General features: G+C 37.4%; 1 protein-coding gene and 1 pseudogene across 14 annotated transcripts in view; one reads left to right on the plus strand and one right to left on the minus strand.

Annotated features, from left to right (window-relative positions):
* The window catches only part of PDE4D (phosphodiesterase 4D), a 1,594,380-nt gene that overhangs the window by 1,301,444 nt on the left and 273,276 nt on the right, over nucleotides 1-19,660 (plus strand). The window lies entirely within an intron of this gene.
* LOC118151763 (5S ribosomal RNA) lies at nucleotides 11,483-11,600 on the minus strand (annotated as a pseudogene).

Below are 19,660 nucleotides of genomic sequence, written 5' to 3' on the forward strand. Positions count from 1 at the left end.
AAAATATAACCCTACATTAAAAAAAAAAAAGCCATTCTGGTGGCTCACGCCTATAAGCCCAGCTCTTTGGGAGCCCGAGGCAGGCAGATGACCTGAGGTCAGGAGTTCAAGAGCATCGCCTGGCCAACATGGTGAAACCACGTCTCTACTAAAAATTAAAAAATTAACTGGGCATGGTGGCACATACCTGTAATACCAGCTACTTGGGAGGCTGTGGCAGGAGAATCGCTTGAACCTAGGAGGCAGACATTGCAGTGAGCCGAGATCTCACCATTGCACTCCAGCCTGAGCAACAAGAGTGAAACTTCATCTTAAAAAAAAAAAAAAAGTTATTTAAAGAAATTTTATAGAGAATTCTCATTTTTAGAAAGAGCAAACATTGATATATTTATTAATATTTAAATCTGGAGTTTTGTAAAATTTTGTCTAGTTAGACACTTATAAATGGGAAATTGAGGCCCCAGTTCCATATAAGAGACAAACACAAAAATCTATCTTCTAAAGCTGGCCAAAAGCAGTTACATTTCTGTGATCAATTAAGAAGAAAAACAGTTGAGTCTTCTGTTGAAATGATTTTGATAGTTGGGGTGATTTTCAGTGGGAGAATATATTACTGTTTCTCTTTAATATTGTGATATATTTTTGCTCTTACATGACTCTATAGTAAAAACAAGAATCGTATTACTCAATATTGTTCATGCAGCAATATCAGGCTGTGAAATTCATATTGCTCAGACAGTGGTTCTCCAACTATGATGCATGTAGGAAATACTGTGCCTGCTCTCTCTTAAATGTAGAGTCCTGAGCTTCATCCCTAAGACCCTGATTCATTTGCTTTAGATAACACCAAGAACTATTCATTTTTAACAAACACCCCAGTTAATTCTAAGGCAGGTGGTCCAAGGCCACATTGTGAGAAAAGCCAGCATAATGATGGAAAATTCTGACTTTAATACTTTGACAATGGATCTACATCTGTCTGTAATTTATTTAACTGCCTCCTTTTCCTCATCTATAAAGGAGGGGAGGCCAGTCTCCTCCACCTGGGATTCTTGTGAGGATTAAATGAAATAAGCCATGCAAATGAATTTAACCAAGTCTACAGCATATAGTAAATAATAAATGCTAACCCATTATTATTACTGTTGTCACTAGTATTCATATTGACATTATTATTTTTGCATTGAAAAATGTAAATGTACAATTTTAAATGATTAGCATTGTTGGTGGATTACTGATTGCAATTTGTCCTGCTGTCTTTTCTGACATTGCTAAATTTCTTTTACTTAAATATTGTCCTTATTTTTCCTTTGTTCCCACCCATTCACACCAGTGGAGTTGAAATTGACTTGAGATCAAATGTAACAGGTGTTACTCAGAGATTTTGGTAAGACTAGTTGAAAAAGGATCAGTGAAACTTTATCAGAAGTAAAATAGTGATTCTCCTGGTCACCTGCTTAGACAACCCATTAGGAAGTGTGAGATTCTCCAGGCCACCATAGAGCTATAATCAGCACCTTGTATCAGCCATAGCAGGTAATTGCACAGTGAATTTCCCCTCACCTCATTTAACAGTAAAACCTGTTAAAAAACATGGAGTGGGGCTGGGCGTAGTGGCTCACACCTGTAATCCTAGCACTTTGGGAGGCAGAAGTGGGTGGATTGCTAGAGCTCAGGAGTTCAAGACCAGCCTGGACAACACGGTGAAACCTAGTCTCTAATAAAATAGAAAAAATTAGCTGGGCATGGTGATGCGCACCTGTAGTCCCAGCTACTTGGGAGGCTGAGGCAGGAGAATTGCTTGAACCTGTAAGAGGGAGGTTGCAATGAGCCGAGATCGTGCCACTGCACTCCAGCCTGGGCAACGGAGCAAGACTCCGTCTCAACAACAACAACAAAAAAACAAACATGGAGGGTGTTTTGTTTTGTTTTATTTTCGTTTTGTTTTGTTTCGTTTTGTTTTTTTGAGATGAGATCTCATTATGTTGCACAGGCTGGAGCACAGTGACTATTCATAGGTCTCATCATAGCGCACTATAGACTCAAACTCCTGTGCTCAAATGATCCTCCCATGTCAACTTCTTGAGTAGCTGGGACTACAGGTATAGCCGCCCCCGTGCCTGACCATGGAGTTCTTAAAAATGGATATTGACATACATGTATAGGAAATTCATTCAATAAATAGTTATCACATTCCTAGACTTGGTGTGAGAACCATGCTAGGTATTGGAAATACGGAAATGAATATATTAATATCAAAGTCACTTAATTCAGCTGTTCCCTGGATAATCTTTCTGAAACAAAGCAAAACAATACAGAATCATTCACTATTCAATTTGTGGCTACTTCCTCCTAAAGATTAATGTATCTGAACTTGCTGGCTGCTAGATATTTTAGTCATTTCAAAATGTACTGATTTGGCTAAACAATCTACTTTGATTAAAATAGGGTACCTTAAAGCACAAGTCAAGTGTGTTAAGAGCAAATACAGTATCAGCAAATATCTGTAAAATCCCCAGAGAAAAGTCCTTTAAAGGCCTACTTATTTCAAGTCAAACTTAGTTAACTACATAACTTAGACAGTCCCCTGAGTATCAGTGGAATTTCTCCCAGAGTTGTGACTTTGTCAAGCTAAGATACCCTTTCTCCTGACCTTTGGAAAGAGGCAGCACTTATTGTTTTGTGTGTGTCCTTAAGCTGGGTGCTTAGCAAATATTCTCTCATTAAAACCTAAGACAGCCTTTTCTTACACCTAGAACCTTGTAAAAAATATGCCAGAAACAGGACGATCACCTTATAAGGCGCAGGCAGCCAGGAAGCTGTTTTCTTTTCCAGTCAAGTGTGGAGAGCATCCATGACTGCCAAGTTCTCAGCCGTGGCTGGTACAGGCGGGTGCAGCAGGAGGCATAGTTGCCACTCCTCAGAAAGAACAAGGACATGGCTGGACCCATTGTCCTTCTTACTCTGGGCCAGGCAGGGTAGCAGACCTAGTTGTTGAATGCCCCTTTATTGATAGTTATTTAACTTCAATAGGATCTTGTTTTTATGGTAGGCAGATTGTCCTTAATTGGTTTGAACTTTGTCCTCTTTTCATAGCAGAAATTCTTAATCTGCTGTCCACAAATAAGCTCTGGAGATCTGTTTAACTCCCTTAAAATAACAAAAATGTACAGCATTTAGTAAGTGTCACACAGTGTGCTGAACACTTCACATGCTTTATCTCCTTTAAACTCCATAAGGACTCATCACATAGGTACTGTTTTTATTCCCATTTCGAAAATGAAATTTAAAGATATTAAATGATATTAAGAAGGTCACAAAACTATATAGCAGTAGAGTCATGATTTTTAAGCCAGGCAATCTAACTCCAAAGTCCTTAGCTTAACCACTAGGCTATACTGAACTTTATGGAATTACATCCAAAAAGGGTGTGTGTGTGTGTGTGTGTGTGTGTGTTTATGAATTTTTCTGAAGACTTACATTTCCAAAGATTTATAAGTCATCTGATTCTCAAAGGAGTCTCTTATCTCTAAAATTTGAAATCCTTTGCAACAGGGTGGCTATATTTATGAACTTTTATTAGAATGACCTAAACAGATAAAATGTTCTTCTGAGTCTCCAGAGCAGGGTCTAAACCTATTGGGATACTATACTTGTGTGATCAACTGAATTACTTGGTTAGTTAACTAGAAGATCTGCAGGTCTTGAGCTGAGCTTAGTGCTTTACAGACATGTGCCATTCATTTGTCACCTATACCACTCATAAAATATCCAAAGAACCGTGAAGGCTGAAGGAAAATAAGCGGATGAACACAGGTGCAAAGAAATCATAAATTTGAAGCATTCTATTTAAAATTATCATCTGTTGCTAAAACTGGCATGTTACCCCAAAAATCAATTGCAATATGCTATTCAATAAGGGTTTTCAAGTAGTTTATAATAGGTAAATTGCTCTTTTCAAAAAAAAAAAAAAACAGGATTAAAATCACATTCTCTCTCTACTCTGACTTTGTCACAGTCACATAAAATAATGGTCCTAGAGTAAATATAATAACAGAATTTTGTTCTGATAGAGGCTGTAAGTATACTAATACCCCCATTAAAAATATAGGTGGGCTGCCTGAACTGAGAAGTTTGTGTCATGGCTGTTAGTTTCAGTAACTGAAAGGGTTGACAGAGATTATTGCATTAGTGCCTCACTGGCCTCAAGATGCATGCAATGAGTGAAATTAAGACCATCTCATTAAAATACCAAAGCAGTGTATAAGAAATTCTCATGTATTAAAGGGGAAAGAAGAAAAAGGAATTTCACATTTGCTGAGCATGTACTACTTTCAAAACTGTTCTAGGTGCTTTCATATTCATTAACTCATTTTAATAAGTGAGTGCTTTATAATCCTTTTTTGAACAAGTGTGGAATGTTTCAGGTTCAGAGAGGGTAAGAAGCTTTGCTTAAGGTCCCGTAGCTGGCAAGTAACAGAACCTGTTCAAATTCAGGTCTGATTTCAAGTGCATGTTGTTTTTGCTATGATTTGATGCTTTGGAAAGCTAAATGGCATTTGGGAACCTAGAGTTAAAGCATCAGTATTTTACTAAGGGGCCACTGGATCATTGAGAGGCAACAAATTATAATGGATAAAAATACAAATTTCAGGTGAGTCATTTCTCAGCACCATTGCTTAATGTGGAATAGTAATAAAGGTCAAATGAGACAATGGATGTGAAATGCTCAAAATAGTACATTTTCTGTTGTTATCTATCGTGATTATTGTGTTACCCTTTGAAAAAGGCCCATAGAACAGTGGCAGCTGGGCCCCCTGGACAGTGAACCACCAACCTAAAGATTGTCTGGGCAGGCTTGCCTTCGGGAGTTCATGCATGTCAGCTCTAATTCTGTCCAGGAGTTCAGTGGCAGAGAGCAGAGTTGAGGAGAGTTTCACAGGTAGTAAGGTCTTCGGTGAGGATGCATTTCAGCAAAGTGATTAGTGTTGTCAAAGCTATGAAAGATGTTGAAGAACAGACTTTCTACCTGAGACATCAACTAAAGTTTCAAGCTTCAAGGAGAAGGCATAGTTCTATCAACAGACAGCAGTACAGCACAAACACTTAAACCCTATGTGGTAGATTTAAATGCTGAGCCCTCAAAATCATTTGCCTGTGTAGGGAAACCCTTCTTTCATCCCTCTCCCATGTTTGCTATTGCTTAAGGAGTATTTATTTTGGTAACAGGAATACCTAGCCTTACCACTTAATCTCCACCATTCCAAAGAAAATCTTTCTGAGGTCATCTTAACGTCATCTCTATGCAATAAATATCTCAGGTTTCTCGTTATTCCCAAGGACACTGACCTCACATTTCATATTGTCTTGAAGTCAAAGACCTTTGTCCTTAACTCACACCATGTATGTATGAGACTGGGATACGAGAGAGATTGTTACATCTGGCTTGATATGTTTTGGCATTACAGGTAGTGTAGGTTTTGTTATTACAGTTTAACTTTGAAATGTGTATGAGATTTCTCCAGTGAAATAGAACCTTTGATGTGGTGTTTCAGAGGTATAGCTATGATTCAGAGGAATCATTTCTAAAAGATGGCACCCTTTCTCCTTCCAGTTCTTCTGTTCAATACCAGGGCCAGGGAAAGGAAGAGGCAGTTTTTGTTATTTCAAATGAGAGCATCAAAGATCAAAGTCCATGCTGCTCAACAAAAGTCAAATGACCTTTTTTCCTACTCCATTCATAAATACGTAAGGAGCTGATGTTTCATTATGTCTAAATACAAAATGCACACTCCTACTTTGTTTTTTTATATGTGAGTGTGGAATATGTATTTGAAGAATTATGTATTCTTCAAATGCTCGTCTAATTACTGTTACCTACTCATCCAAATACAAATGACAAGGTCTCAGTTTACTGTTGTTCCTATTTTACAAGAGTTATCAATTTTGGTTGAGAAACACAAAGGACACATATGTCATTATTTGCTAACCATGCCTATTATTAGTTTTTTGCCTTCATAATGTAAGTAAATAGCCACAAATACATGGCGTTTGTCACACACTGGGCATGATTCTGAATGGCATGTTCTCCATGTTATCAAAGAAGAGACTAAGGCATGGAGAGAGTGACTTGGCCAAACTCACAAGGCTAAAAAGGCACAGAATCAGGTTTTCAACTCAGATTGCCTAGACCCTGTGTTCTTAACTATAATCATGTAGTGTCTCTCTAACTGTTTCTCACTGAAGATGACAGAGATTAAAATCTCAGGAATAAATGTACCCTCCACAGGTAGGCATATGCATAGAATTCACATGTAATGAATAACAGAATGACTGCCTTTCACATAAAGTTACAAAGAAAACATAGCACATGTACTTTGTGCACACACTGGTTAGAACACATTACACATTTCATATCATTGAGTTCACACACACACACACACACACACACCCATATGAGGGTGATATGATTTTTCCATGTGATAAAGAAGGAAAGGAAAGTTCAGACAGATTAGATAAATTGGCCGACATTGTTCAGATAGCAAGTAACAGGTTTCGATGCAAACACAGGCCAGAGACTATTATTTTAGTCCATGATGGCTTTTCTCACCAGTTATTCATTCACTTAATCGCTTAATATGCATTTACTGAGTATCTGCTAGCTGTCAATGTCTTGTAAATCAATGTAGGAAAATCAGAAGATTTGAATTCACAGCATCTAGGTTCATATCTCAGCTCCATCATTAACGAGCAAACTAGTAAGCCTCTCATCATTAACCAGCAAACCAATAAACCTCCTGTCATCATTAATCAGCAAACCAGTTTACAGTTTCATTATCAAGAAAATGGGTTGGCAAAAAATATTTATTTCACAGAAATGTTATGAAGTGCAAATAAAATAATGGATGTATAGAAATTGGCAAATGGTCAAGCAAACATGAATGTTAATTTTATGATGATGAGTAAAGTAAATGATGTGGAGACCCCCAACCTCAAATAGCTGGGGAGGGGTAGCTGATAAGGGGAGAAATGTGTCTAAAGTCAGTTGCAATACCCTGAGATAATGCTTTATTGAGCGTGTGAATAAGATGCTTGGAATTGTGGAAGGAAGAACTGGAGGTCATGTTACACATTTCTTACTACATATTGAGCTTTGAAAAGTAAGAATGATTTCATGAGGCAGAAATTGGTGGGATTTGAAACTTCATTACCTGTAAAATAGACTCCAGGAGTGAGAACAGTATGACCAGAAATATCTTTGGAGGGGCCAGAAACAAGATTTGAAGGGAATTAGGACCTGATTTTGAAGTAACCTAAGTGCCATGACAAAGAATCCACTTTTATAGGCAAGAGTAGTTATTCAAGGAAGTAAAATAATCACATTTCCAACCGCCTCAGGCTATCTCCTTTTCCTTCCTTCCTTTCTTCCTTCCTTTTTCCTTTCTTCCTTTCCTTCTTTCCTTCTCTCCCTCTCTCCTTTTTTCCCTTCTTTCTCCTTCCCATTTAACCACACACAAAACTCCAACAGCAATGTAGAAAGTAATGTTGAGGAGTTGGGCATCTGGGCAAGGACACCACCAAGGAAGCTGATTTGATATAACTTGGTGACGACAGCTTTGGCTCTTCTCACCCTCTCTCCCAAGTAAGCACAGTGTAGAGGAATATGAGCAGTCAGGAATGTTGCAATCAGGAATGTTGAAGCTAGAAGGGAGGTAAGCAAGTCTGGTGTTCCCAACCTGACAACACATCAAATAGCTATGACAGCCTTTGAAAGTAGAGAGTCTGGGATCCAGCTTCAGCTTTACTGACACAGAGTATCCAAAAGGAGACCTACGAATCTGTATTTTTAAAAGCCTCTCCAAAGTGATGTGTAGACCAGAAATTGAAAAGGATAATTTCTTTAGTTTTTGATGAAATATCTAAGTCCCAGAGAAGTCAAGAGGCTTGCCAAAATCACAACGAGGTAGTAGCAGGGTCAGAACTCAAACTCAGGGCTCCCAATTCTCAACCCAGTGGCATAGCCCAGCATCAGTTCTTATCTTGGTGTTAAATACATTCCTGCCCATGAACAGTGATCACAAAAGCAGGGAGGGAGAGAGGGTGGCAAGAGTCAAAAAATACCTATCGGGTCCTGTGTTCACTACTTGGGTGACAGGATCATTCGAGGCTCAAATCTCAGCTTCATGCAAAATAGCCATGTAACAAAACTGCACGTGGACCTCTGGATCTAAAATTCAAAAATCAATAAATAATACAAAAGAAATACCTTCCTATTTTTCTCAAATATTCTTCAGAATATTAAGTGGGAATCCCTCTGTTTTACAAAGCTGGTCTCATGTGTTTAAGGAAATTTAACGAGATAGTTGTTTTCTGTGTCTTCCTCTAAGTATTAGCAAACATTTACCATACACTATAAAGCATTACAATATTGATAGGATGATTAACAAGATTACCAAAGTGAAGAACTCTTGCTGCAATCCTTTTTCCAGCTTTTTCATTCTACTATTTAGAGACATGTAAACTCATCCATTCATTTCAGCAAAATGGCATGTTCCCCATAAACGTTTCGAACATTGTGCTTAGCTAGAGAATATCTCTAGTGAGTGCTCATGGGGGCATTAAAATAAGTATTTGTCTTTGTTTCAAGTTTTATGAAATTAAAAGTAATCCGTTTGTTCAATTCTTCATTTAAGTATTTAGTCCAAAGAACAGAAGATTTGGGATTGAGTCATAATCCCGATATTTAAATATATGAGAGACTTTAGGCACATCATCGCCCTCCTTCCTGAGTTTCAGATTTTTCTTCAGCAAATAAGGGTAAAAATCCACACTCCCAGACCCACCACCTACTGCCCAGGGTCACTTTGTGAATTCCATTGAACAATGGCTGTGAAGGGACTCAGAAAAGACCTGCTTGTGAGGGCAGGAGAAGCACAGGAGGATAAGGCTTTTGGGAGGAGTTCGTCTCCCCCAGCACAGGTTATCTGACCATCAGGGTCACAGATGGAACTCTTTGTGGACATGGCAAATGAAAAAGTACCCAAGGTGACCTGAGAGATTATTTTCATGTATTCTGAAAGGCCACATACTTTTGTGGGATTAGCGGCATATGTGGTAAGGAAACTCATAATTACATTGCAAGTTTAAAGTACAGCTCCGTAGGATGGAGCTAAGATCAGAAAAAGCATAGATGTGGTTTGGATATTTTTTTTCCTCTCGTCAAATTTAAGTTTTGAATTTTACAAAAAAAGAAAAAGAATGCTGAAACAGTCATATTTTAAGATTTCTAAGAGGCTTAAAGACATTAAAAAAAAAAAAAAAAAGCAAAGATGATACCTACACTGAATGCTTATTAAAAAAAAAAACCTCTGTCTTGGGTTTCATGAAGTACAGGCATGTGCTCACTCTGTAATTCTCAAAGACTATTTTCAAAATTTGGTCAAATTAAATTTCAAAGGTCAGCAAAGTATATAATCATGTTTAGGTTTGTTTTTTCCCCTAAGTTTAAAAAACTGACATCTATTCTTTTTTTTAGACTATCTTAATATATGAAAAAAGAGTAAAAGTTATCTTACAGCATATATTTTTCTGTAAAAATAGCTTCTTTTAAAATTAAATTATTTACCAGGGGTATTCATTTTATATGAGCAGGCTGGAGATGGAGGTTCTATTTACATATTTACACTATTGTGGTACACTATAGTACTAAATATTTTACAGACTAGCAATCAAAAGAATTACAGTTGCTAATAGGAAACACTAAATCTGAGGATTCTGGCATGACTGTATATAGCTGGTTGGAAAAATCTTTGCTGAATTGAATGGCTTTCTCATTAGAGATGGCCTTGTTTACACTGTACTTAGAGTTCTGTGTGCCATTTTGGACTCCTCGTTGAAAAAGCATAAGTCATTTTTTAAAGAAGGGTAAGTGGGAAATAAAATGGAGGCCAAGATTATATGGAATAAATTCTACAAAAAAAGAAAAAATACACATAGTTGAATATCATAATCTATCCAGAAAACAGATGAAGTGGCCCAAAAATGTATGAATGATTTCAAATATTTGAGAAATATTGTTTCATAAAAATGAGAAGAATTTTAATGGCTAAAGAAGTAAAACTTGATTTTTCTAAATTTGAGAACATAGTTAATGTTAAAGAGGGTCAGCAAAGAACATTGCTTCTCAACTTGAGATGATTAGAGAAGAGGTCAAATGCCTTTAGAAAACAGCGTGCTATGGACCTGGCAAGTCAACAGGATTTATGAACAGCCTCTCCATGAATCTGGTCATTCTGAGGGAAAAGAAAATCCCAACTTAATTTTGGAATGAAGATCAATGTGACTACTACCGTCCTTATGTCTTCTCAATGAACTTCATGATTCCTCCCAGGCTGGTGAGAGTAGGTAGTTGATGAGCATTTGTGGAATGGATAGGCGACTCTTTTCTGTGACCTACTCTATCACCCTCAGGATCTATTCATCCTTTGAGTTTGATATCTAAGGTTGCAATGAAATATTTCTTATACCAGAAATATACTGAAGCTCAGAGAAGACGAGCTGAAATCTTAGGAGGGTGCTATATCAGCAAGAGGATGCCCCAGGTAATATCCTTTCCTTCTAGAGAGGAACATTTGGCTCTAGGAGGGCATTTAGTCTATGAGTTCAGAACAGGAATGGTCTTAGGCATCTGATCCAACCTGCAACATTCCCAGTCTGAACCAACACACCCTGATTCCATTGCAAATGAGCTAGACAACAGTGAAGAGTGGTCCTAGTCTGGGTTTGGATAAACTGTGAACTATTTCAAGAATTTTTCTATAGGCTCTCAACCATTTCCCTAGAAATGTGCACATTCAAAATGTCATTTTGTTTTGCAATACCATCTTGAATAAGACAAGCCTAGTTTTTTGTTGTTTTTTAACATAATTTTAAAATAATTGATTCACAATATTTGTACATAGGAAAATGGGATATTTTGTTACATGCGTATGATGTATAATGACTAAGTCAAATTATTTTGGGTATCTACCACCTTGGGCATTTAGCATTTCTATGTATTGGAATAATTTCAATTACTTTCTTCTGGCTATTTTGAAATATATAATACATTATTCTTAACTATAGTCTCCCAACTCTGCTATCACACACTGTAACTTATTTCTTCTGTCTAACTCTATGTTTTCATACATTAGGCAATCTCTCTTCATTCCCCTCCTCCTCTGAGACTCAGGCCACTATCATTTTATTACCTTCCTGAGATCAACTTTTTTTAACACCGAGTTATGAATGAGAACATTGCCATATTTGTGTTTCTAAACCTGGCTTATTTCACTTAACATTCAGTTCAATCCATGTTGCTGAAAATGACAGGATTTTATTCTTTTTTTGGCTGAATAGTATTCCATTGTGTGTGTGTGTATATATATACACACTACATTTTCTTTTTATTTTTTTACTTTTTATTTATTTGTTTATTTCTTAAAGCCTATAGCACCCGGATTTCTAGGCAGTCTCCCATCCAAGTATTAACCAGGCCCAACCCTGCTTAGCTTCCAAGATCAGACAAGATCAGGCACGTTCAGGGTGGTATGGCCATAGACACACTACATTTTCTTTATCCATTTGTTAGTTGATGGATATTTTGGTTGATTCCATGTATTAGCTGTTGTGAATAGTGCTGCAATAAGCATGAGGGTTCAGGTATCCCTTTGACATACAGATTTCCTTTCCTTTTCCTTTAGATAAATATCCAGTAGGGACATTGCTGGATTGTATAATAGTTCTACTTTTAGTTTTTTGAGAAATCTCCATGTTGTTTTCCATAATGGCCATATTAATTTATATTCCCACTAAATAAGAATTCATTTTTCTCCATGTCCTCCCCAGCATGTATTATTTTTTGTCTTTTGATAATAGCCACTCTAAGGTAAGATACCTCAATGTGGTTTTGATTTGTAGTTCCCCGATGAGTAGTAATATTGAGCACTTTTGTATACCTGTTGGTATGTCTTCTTTTTAGAAATGTTTATTTATGTCCTTTGTCAGCTTTGTGATGGGATTATTTGGGTTTTATTTTGCTTTGTTTTTGCTGTTAACTTGAGTCCCTAGCATGTTCTGGATATTAGTCCATTATCAGATGAATAGTTTGCAAATATTTTCTCCCATTTAACATGTTGTCTTTTTACTCTGTTAATTGTTTCCTTTGCTATGTTTAATATAGTCCCATTTGTCTATTTTTATTTTTGTTGTCAGTCTTAAGGCAAGCCTAGTTTGATCTGGTACTTCTGAAATCTCATTGACTCAAGTAAAGCACAGATGTAAATCCTGAGTGTTGGTTACTCTCGATCCTGGATGTCTTCTATAATCCAGAGACAGATTGATGTGTCAGGTTCACACTTGAAGTGATTCTCTGTAACTTTACTGATTGTTGTTAAGGCAGTACAGAACCAGACTGGCTTTCACATTACACAACAATCACAACCATGTGTAATAATTATAGACTTATTCTCTAACACCTCTTAAGCATTTAGATAATGAGAAATGTCTTGATGAAAATACCTGTAACCACAGAAGATCAAGGGAATAAAAAAACCTAAATGAAGCGTGAAAGTGGTAGAAGTGAATGAAGACATAGATGGTTTCACTTCGGCCAGAGATAGATTGTGAAACATTTGAGAGTTTAACATACTTTCAGTACTGCCAGTCTACTTTGATGTAATGCAGTGTGTTGAATGTTATTATGCTAACAAATAAACCCCCAAAATTAAATGACTTAAAAACAAGTCATTCTTCATCAAATAGCTTTCTAGGATGGTGTTTAGGAAGATAAGGCCACTCTCCTTGCTCTTAGTCCTGGACCAGGATTCTCCGACTTTCTGTTTCTACCATTCTTCATGCATCAGCATCTTCAGCATCCAGCTGACAGAAAAAGAACATCAAGATGGACATGTGGGAGAAGCTATGAACCAGTCCTGAAAGTGGCATGTAGTATTTCTGCTCACATCCAATCACTTGGCCAAATCGAATTGCAAGGGAGACATAGAAATGGAAACTTCTTGTATGCTCAGGAACAGGCAGAGAATGGAATATGGCAGACAGCAAGCAGAATTTCCTATATTCACAGTACTGATTATTTAATTCTATGTTTTTCCAAGGTCGTTTTGTCTTCAGCCAGGATTCTATTTCAAGGAAACATATTTCTTCAATCTGCAATATCATTGTTGAAGTAGATCCTGCTGCCTTTGTGGTAGCCCATCCAGTATCTTAAAACCTTTAAAAGATAATTTGTAACCATTCATAATTCACCCAATATAAGAAATCATGAGAGAGAGCTAATCTCAGTATACTTATTATACAATGAGACGCATAATGAGATGGATCTTTTTTATTCTCCACTATATATTTATAAAGAATTGCAGAGGAGAGTGATTGTTTATGTTCATCATAAGATAATATTCTTATCATTACTTTGCCTCAGTAAGACTGAAAAAAAATTGTCTGTAATTCGGGCCACACAACCCTCTGAAGCCCTTTTCCATTCACTCAACCCCCATTAAAGCAGAAAACTCGTTTGTTTGGATTGTTGAGGTTGGAAACTGAATAATACCACTTCTCCAAAATAGATTTAATAGTAGGGCTGGTGAATGGTTTCCTGACCTATTTGATGGAGAGTGTGAGCCCAGATGAAAAACATGGTATATGAGTTTTCATATCCATTAGTCTAAAAGAATCAGAATTAGGTTATATTTTTATTTTTATTTTTTTGAGACAGAGTTTCACTCTTGTTACCCAGGCTGGAGTGCAATGGCACGATCTCGGCTCACCACAACCTCCGCCTCCTGGGTTCAAGCAATTCTCCTGCCTCAGCCTCCTGAGTAGCTGGGATTACAGGCATGTGCCACCATGCCCAGCTAATTTTTGTATTTTTAGTAGAGACAGGGTTTCACCATGTTGACCAGGATGGTCTCGATCTCTTGACCTCGTGATCCACCCGCCTCGGCCTCCCAAAGTGCTGGGATTATAGGCGTGAACCACCACGCCCGGCCGGTTATATTTTTAAAGGTAATTATAGTAGAACTATTACTTTTCTGTTTTGTATTATAATCTTACCTAGACTTATTTAACATATTTATTATATAATATTTTAAGGCTAAGTAGTTCTACACAGGATTTATCATTTAATCATTCTTATTTATTCAATAAAATATTTTGGAGGTTAATTTTTGGTAAGTCTAAATACCCAGATATCCAGGAATGTGGTTGAGGATCACATTTTTAAAACCCATCCCTCAAAAAGAAAATTATAATATCTTGAGAGACAGCTATGGTTTGAAGATCTCCCCTCTTCAAAGTGGGTTCAATATCTGACCTAGTGGAATCACTCTCCATTCCCCAGGACTAGGTGACACTCAGTGATCTGGGAAAATTAAACATGTGCAAATAACAAGAATTTTGAGAAATATGAGTAAGCTTTGAAAATTTGGATACTGAAAATAGAAAGAAAGAGAGGGATGGGGATGGGGGGAAGGGAAGGGGAGAAGGAGATGATAGGGAGGGAGGGAAAGAGAAAAAAAGGAATGAAGAAAAAACTAATAATTTGCCTTTTAAAGTAATATAAGGTGCAGCTGGGTTCAGTGGCTCATGCCTGTAATCCCAAAACTTTGGGGGGCCGAGGTGGGCAAATCACCTGAGGTCGGTAATTCGAGACCAGCCTGACCAACATAGAGAAACCCCGTCTCTACTAAAAATACAAAATTAGCTGGGCGTAGTGATGCATGCCTATAATACCAGCTACTCAGGAGGCTGAGGCAGGAGAATCACCTGAACCCAGGAGGCAGAGGTTGAGGTAAACTGAGATCGCACCATTGCACTTTAGCCTGGGCAACTCAAAAATCCATCTCCAGAAAAAAAGATAATATAAGTGCTACATTTTTATTTTCACCCATGCAGTTGTTTTTCTTATCCTTTCCTGATATGTAATTGCCTCAGATGCAAGCCTATGTGAAACTAATGAAGATCAAGCTAAGAGCTTCTCACTGGCCTGGTTCCCTTTCAAGTTCTAAGACAAAGGGGCACTTGCAGCTGCACATAGTTTTAGGTTTTGTAAAAATCGAAAACCTAAGATGTTTTTGTATTATTTTTCTGAATGTGGACTCTAATAATTATATAGCCTTCATGCACCACAAAACCTAGATCCCACCCCTGATTGCATAGTTGACTGGTGTTCAAACAGGAGGATATTCAAAATAACCCCCATTAAAATGCCTTCTGAGTTCCAGATTATTTCTTCAAATGTGCTAACAATCTTATTAATTGATAGGCCTCCTTCTTTAAATAAGTGACCAATTCCTAGCTAAATTAAAAAATAGCAATGAAGTTTATTTGAAGTAGAGCTACACAGATAACCATGGAATGATAACCAGGATAGAAAAAACAGTGCTGCGTCTAAAGATATCCATGTATTCCCAATACAAATATTTATTGAGCAACTCATACACGTGAGGCACTGTTGTATCTGCTGGAGACACATTAATGAACAAAATAGATTTTTAAAAAAATACTCTGCACTTGTGGATCTATTTAATGATGTAGGTAAAATGATAAAATATGTAAAAAATGAAATTTATCAGAGGCTGTTGAATGCTATGGAGAAAAATTAAAAGTAAGGAAGGTCTTAAAAAAAAAAAAAAGCCTGGGAGGTTAGGGGTGGCAGTTTTAAATAGGCCGGCCTGGGAATATCTCATGAAGGTAACATTGAGTTGATATCTGAAAAAAAAATATGCCAGGCAAGGAGAACTGCAAATCCAAAGGCCCTGAGGAGGGAGTATGCACAGGTGCTTCAAGGACAGCTAGGGACCAAGAGGCTGAGCAGAGTGAACAAGAGGAAGAGATGTAGGTAAAGATGAGATTAGAGAGGCACCAGGGGCCCGAGTCACTGAGGGCCTTAAACCATTGAGAGGGCGTAGTATTTACTCCAAATAAAATAGGATACCATTATGGGATAGTGAGCAGGAACGTGCAGGGATTGGGCATACATTTTAGGAGGATCACTCTATCTGTAATATAAAGAATAAATGTGGGTGGGTGACTGGAGAAGTAGCGGGGCCTATCATTAAAATATCAGTGTTTCAAGGTGGGCTTATTAAAGCAATTTTAGTTGCTCTGTATCACAGAAACAATAAATAAATTCAGAAACACTCCCCAACTCCACCTTGGGTTTTGTCTTTGCTTGTTTCTTTTCTTAATATTTTAACTTTTATTTCAGGTTCAGGGGTACATGTGCAGCTTTGTTATGTAGGTAAACTTGTGACTTGGGGATTTAGTGTACATATTATTTTGTCACCCAGGTACTAAACATAGTATCTGACAGTTGGTATTTTTTTTCTGCCCCTCTCCCTCCTCCCACCATCTACCCTCAAGTAGGCCCCAGTGTCTATTGTTCCTCTTTTCCTGTCCATGTATTCTTATTATTTAGTTATCACTTATAAGTGAAAACACACAATATTTGGTTTTCTTTTCTTGGATTAGTTTGCTAAAGATAATTGCCTGCAGCTCCATCCATGTTCCTACAAAGAACATGATCTTGTTCTTTTATATGGCTGCATAGTATTCCATGGTATATATGTACCAAATTTTCTTTATCCAGTCTATCATTGATGAACATTTAGTTTGATTTGATGTCTTTGCAATTATGAATATTGCTGTAGTGAACACATGCATGCACGTATCTTTAAGGTAGAATGCTTTCTATTCCTTTTGGCATATACCCACTAGTGTGATTGCTGAATTGAATGGTAGTTCTGTTTTTAGTTCTTTGAGGATCACCATACTGCTTTCCACAATGGTTGAAGTATTAATAATTTACATTCTAACCAGCAGTATATAAGCATTTCCTTTTCTCTGCAACCTTGCCAGCATCTGTTATTTTTTGACTTTTAAGTAAGAGCCATTCTAAGTGGTATAAAATGGTGTCTATCTCACTGTCATTTTGATTTGTATTTCTCTGATGATTAGTGACTTTGAGCATTTTTTATATGCTTATTGGCCACATGTATGCCTTCTTTGGAAAAGTGTTTATGTCCTTTGCCCACTTTTTAATGGGGTTGTTTGGTTTTTGCTTGAATGTTTGTTTAAGTTCCTTGTAGATTCTGGATATTAGAACTTTGTTGGATAATATAATTTGCAACATTTTCTCCTGTTCTGTAGGTTATCTGTTTACTCTGTTAATAGTTGGTGTTTTACTTTTTAATTTTGAGGGGTTTCAATTGGGTTTTGGGGGTTTTGCTATTGAGTTGTAGGAGTGCCTATGTATTGTGGATATTAATATCATGTCAGATGTGTGGATTGCAAATATTTTCTTCTAATCTATAGGTTGCCTTTTCACTATCTTTTCTCCCTTGCTCTGCAGAAACCTTTTATTTTGATGTAGTCCCACTTGCCTATTTTCGCTTTTTTGCTTATGCTTTGATGCTGCCATGGATTAGAAAACTTAATATTGTTAAAATGTCCACACTGTCCAATAAAATCTCCACCAAAATCCAATGGTATTTTTTATAAAAATAGAAAAGCAATCTTCAAATTCATAAGAAACCACAAAAGACTGTGAAATGCCAAAACAGTCTTGAAAAAAACAACAGATCTGGAGGTCTCATACATCCTGATTTCAAAACATATTACTAAGTGACAGTAATCAAAGCAGTGTGCTACTGGCATAAAGACAACAATAAAGCCAATAGGACAGAATAGAGCCCAGAAATCAACCCACACATATACAGTTAACTGATCTTTGACAAGGGGGCCCACAATATGCAATGAAGAATGAAAAGTTTTGAACAAATGGTGTTGGGAAACTGGATATTCATATGCAAAAGAGTGAAATTAAACCCTTATCTTAAACCATATACAGAAATCAGCTCAAAGGACTGAATTGTAAGACCTGAAGCTGTAAACCTAGAAGAAAATTTAGAAGGAAAATTTCATGGCATTGGTCTTGGCAATAATTTGAGATGCTTTCTTAGGGAGAGTTTCAGTTAAGAAAATTTTTCTTAAAAATAACCATTAAAAGGTAATCTATAAACCTCAAGTAAAACAAGTTTTGGTTGGGGCTTTCTGGTTATCTTAGTCAACTCAGGTTGCATAACCAAATACCGTAGACTGGTGACCTAAACAGAAATTTTCTCACAATTCTGAAGGCTGGGAAGTCTAAGACCAAGATTGGCTGATTGGATTCCTGCAGAGGGCTCTTCCTATATGCAGATGGCTGCTTTCTCACTCTGTCCTCATGCTGGTAAAGAGAAAATGCTCTTGTGTCTCTCTCTTTTCTTAGAAGAACAGCAGCCCTATTGGATTAGGGCCTCATCCATATGACCTCATTTAACTTTGTCACCCAACAGGCCCTGTGTCCAAATACAGTCACATTGGGGGTTAGAGCTCCAACATATGAATTCTGGGGGAAACAAGATTCATTCCATAACACTGGCCTACTACTTTTCAGAAAAATTGGCCTTTTACCATGCCATTGTGTCAAAAATGTGCTAAGAAGGTCCAGCTTATCCTCTATCATTTACAGTTCAGACATCAAACTCATGCTGTCATTTCCATCCTGAATCTTTTTATTGCTCTGTGTTACTTGGGAGTGTCACTGACAAGTCAGAAACAAGTATTGTATATTTCTAGATTCCACATAATATTTTACTCATAAATAAGCATATATGCTTCATCTTTGTGCCAGGCTGTGGGGGGGGGGGTGCGTGTGTGTGTGTGTGTGTGTGTGTGTGTGTGTATGAGACAGGATCTCACTGTGTTGCCTAGGTTGGAGTACAGTGGCATGATCGAGACTCACTGAAGCCTCAATATCCTAGGCTCAAGCGATTCTCCTGTGTCAGCACACAGGCCTGTGCTACCATGCCGGGCTAATTTTTGTATTTTTTGTAGAAACAGGGTTTCATCATGTTGCCCAGGCTGGTTGAGCTCCTGAACTCAAGCAGTCCACCCACCTCAGCCTCCCAAAGGGCTGGAATTACAGGTGTGAGCCACCATGCCCAGCCCCAGGCTTTTGTTTATATAAGATTAAGAACAGACACATTTTACCCTTTCTTTTAGGGTAAAATGTGTCTGTTCTTAATCTTAACTCTGTGCAAATATATGTATTGTGCAAGCTAACATGTGTAGTATGATTTAACGGCGTAATCTTGTAGCTAAATATCATGCCTTCTCAGGGTATCCTATTTAAATTTAATATGTAGTTTTATGATTGATTGGGAAAGATTGCCATCTGTGCATATCACTGTAAAATGCTAGTTTCTACAGTCTCATATCCATAGATAATCAGAGCAAAGTAAATATCAAAATGGTGAATTTTGCAAATCATTATTTTGTTTACCCTAGAGAAGCTATTTGACCTGCAGAGAAATTTTCAATAGAGAAGTATCACTGGTATTGATTGGAAACAAGTTTCGTAACCTGTGATATTTATAATAATGGGTAAAACATTTAATATTATAAAGAGGCAAAAATGTATGTAATCATCCAGTTCCAGTTACTCCCCGCTTAAACTCAAGAGTAAGCCTCCCCTCTCTTCGAGTGGCAGGGCATCAAAATGGGTTCCAATGTGTGGCCAACAGCATGAGCTACAATACACAGGGGAGAGTGGGTGCAGGAA

Source organism: Callithrix jacchus, chromosome 2 (assembly GCF_049354715.1).
Source record: "Callithrix jacchus isolate 240 chromosome 2, calJac240_pri, whole genome shotgun sequence".
NCBI lineage: Eukaryota > Metazoa > Chordata > Mammalia > Primates > Cebidae > Callithrix > Callithrix jacchus.